This window comes from Fukomys damarensis, unplaced genomic scaffold (assembly GCF_012274545.1).
Source record: "Fukomys damarensis isolate Sample0158 unplaced genomic scaffold, DMR_v1.0_HiC HiC_scaffold_39, whole genome shotgun sequence".
In the NCBI taxonomy this organism is placed as follows: domain Eukaryota; kingdom Metazoa; phylum Chordata; class Mammalia; order Rodentia; family Bathyergidae; genus Fukomys; species Fukomys damarensis.
This window is the reverse complement of record NW_022900951.1, coordinates 112,991,312-112,994,795: the sequence shown is the minus strand read 5'-3', so window position 1 is coordinate 112,994,795 and position 3,484 is coordinate 112,991,312.

The window sequence follows — 3,484 nt, the reverse complement described above, 5'->3', positions numbered from 1 at the left end:
AGTCACACATGTATAAATACCAAATAGTTTCTCTGGTGTGAAAAACTATAATTGTAAATAAGATCCTAATGGTATAATTGACAGTGTGATATAGGAAGAAAAGTACTAAAGGTGTAGAGGAAGTGGGAAGTGTAGGGGAAATGAAAGAAGGGAAAAGAAAAATATGAGAAAAGGAAAAAGTGGAATCAAAGTCTTTGTAAATAAGGAAGGGCGGAGGGGGGTGAAGAGAGGGCAGGGGTGAGGGGAAAAAATGAGAACCAAGATCTCTCATGCAAAGGTACAAGATCCCAATGATGAATGTAACTGTACTGTATACCTAAAATGTACCAATAAACTCAATGAGAAAAAAATTTAAAAAGTACCAATAAACTCAATGGGGAAAAGAAGACAATGGAATATTACTCAGCTGTAAATAAGAATAAAATTACATTGTTCACAGGAAAATTGACAGAAGTGGAGAGCATTATATCAAGTGAAGTAAGCCAGACTCAAAAAGCCAATTATTATTCCCTAATGTGTAAAATCTAAAAATTCTGATATGAAAATAGAAGGAAAACTATTATTAGACATGAAGAAGGAATAAATGGGAGAGGTGTAGGCAGATGGGAGGGAAATGAATGGGAAATGTTATTAATTATATCACTAAAAGATCATGATGTTGACATAAACTTATGGAGGTGAAAATGTCTGTTCACTGCACTCTGTCAAGTGAAACTGCAGGCTACAAATAGTATAAATGGCACTGTCATTTTTTATTTTCAAGAATGCATTAATGTATACAGTTATCAAGAAATCATTTAGAATGGTGTTCACTTAACTGTTTTACTCTATCCCCAAGAGTGATTTGCTCAGCATATTTTTCTTTATTATTTAAAAATATTTTAACTTGTGATATTATAAAGTCCTTCTGAGTGGAATATATTAAAAATTGTTATAAATATGTGAGGTGATGGACATGTTCGCTAGCTTGAATGTAATAATTGTGTTAGTTACTTTTTTCATTGCCAAAACAACCTGACACTCAAAGGTAATGGGGACAGGATTTATTTGGCTTACAGTTCATAGAGGTTTCAGTCCATAATCAGCTTACTGCAAGGCAGGGATGACAAACAGGCACAGCAAAGCAGAAACAACATGGCACACACAAGGCAGCAAAGGTAACAAGAGGGAGATCTTAACAGCATCTCCCTGCCCCTTTTATCTTACTCTGACTACTTAGGGCGGGCAGCACTCACACCCTTAATCCTAGTGCCTTTGAACCTAGCATTGCACCATGAATCAATTCCAGTTTTACATACTCTAGATTAAATTTATGACCACATGAGGCTTTGGAGGGATATCAAGACCCAAACCCTAACAGTAATCATTTTACAACATATACGTATCTCAAATCATGATGTATACCTTAGATATATGATTTTATTTGTCAACTATGCTCAATAAAAAGGTTTTTTTTTAAGTATACACATTTGCAGGGGCCCTATGGTTTCCAGATCCTCTATCCAATACTGAACTGCTTCTCTAGTTTAACATGAAATTCTCAAGCTACTTAGGTGCTTTGGGTTAAAAGGAACAAAGGGAATCGAATTCAGGTGGCATTCAGAAAAGAGAAATCCTAACCTCTGGGAGATGGTGGAGTGGTAAACAGCAGAGAAACAGTCTCTCTGAGACTTGATCTCTAGATGTTGGAATATAGCAAGGTGAGAGAGAGAAGTAGGAGAGAAGTGGGTTCCAGGAAACCAGCAAGGATCTAAATCAAGAGTTAAAGCCCACGGTGAGAGCAAAGAGAGAGACCTCAATGCAGAAGAAGGAAGTGGCAAGCTGCACTTTCTCCCTGAACCCTGACTCGCTTCATGGGAGGGGCGGCTTGAACCTGCAGAAATACAGTGACCACTGCCAACCCTAGAGGCCTCCATGGAGAAACAAACCAGTTGAACAGAGAAGTCGATGCAGTGGACTGCAGTGGCTGATGAGTTATTTGAGTTCAGGTGCCTCCCAGGAGAGGGAGATGTGCCAGTAGCCATCTTGGAGAGGGGCCAACTAAACTCAGAACTCAGAGCAGCTGCAGGCTGGCTCCATCTAGTGGCTCCCCACATCAGGATGAGGTGGAACCAAGTTCAAATCAACGGAAGGTCAAGAAACTGAATTCAAACTGGCAGGGAGCTGAGTTCAAGCTGGCAAGGGACAAAGTGTTGCAGGCTGAACAAATTGAGTTCCAGCTTCACAGCCAGAAACTAGCCTGAACTTCAGTGCAACTAAAGGTGCAGGCTTGCTGGGATTATCCACTAGCTCATTATAAATCTATGGTTGGCTTGTCAGGATTAATCAACACAGATATAGGCTTTGTCTGACCACTTGCCCACTTTGTCTGCAAGTGACAGCAGAGACATTCCCTGCAGGGATCATTTTTATTTCTTCTTTTCTCCTTTGTTTTGCTTTCTTTACTTTTATGTTTTTGTTTTGGTTTTGGTTTGGTTTGGTTGTTGAATTTCCTGTTCTGGTTTTTATATTGTGAACACTGCTTCTAGTTTTTGTTGTTGTTGTTCTCTTCTGTTGTTTTTATTTCTTCCTTCTCTCTTTTCCTTCTGTCTGAATCATCGGTTTCATAAAGTTCATATGATCTTACTTTGCCCTCTAGGCTTGCTTGTCATTTCTTCTTCTATTTCTCTGTTTTTCCTTCAATCCCTTTTAATTTTTTTCCAATTAGGGTAAAATCAATATATTGAGGGCACATTAACTGTATACAATTTCTTAGTTTGTTTTAGATTTTATTATATAACCACAAATATAGTTCATGCCCTTAAAGGTAACAAATTAATAGTTACCATGGTTTGTCATTTTCTAGACTGTGTTTGATGCTGTTGTTATTGCTGATTGTACTACAATAGCCAAGGTGATACAATTGTTATAATCAGTTGTTCTTCCTGATATGCCAAAACTAAGATTGCCAAAGGTTCGTAAACAATACTATAGCCTTGCAAGTACAAGGTCCTGAGTTCAATCTCTGGTACAAAAAAAAAAAAAAACTATACTATACTATAGGTCACTGCTAAAGAATCAGGGGGTAGGCCAAACAGGCAGCAATGTCTCATCCTCAATAAATTGAAGAGGTAGGATCTTACAAATGACTCAAAATCCAAAAGCTAGTTACACTTGGAAGACATTTCTAAAAAGTAGCCATTTCCTAAGGGTTCTCACTACCAGCAATAAAGTTACCTACTATGGACTGCACGACACAGACCCAGCAAGGACCCAAAGACCCCGGAGGGGGTCTCTTCAGCTGCCTGCCTGCCTGAGATCACCCGGCGGGTGCGCCACCTCCCGGACTGCAGGACAACAGACCCAGTAAGGAAGGTAGCCGCATGGGCGCCCTTGAAACACCCCCACGACCTTCCCCCACCCCCGTTCTCAAACCTCCTGATTGGGCCAGTCCTTAGATCAACTCTGCAGAGGCATAGGTTCTTATGAAGGGTAGTTTTCTGAG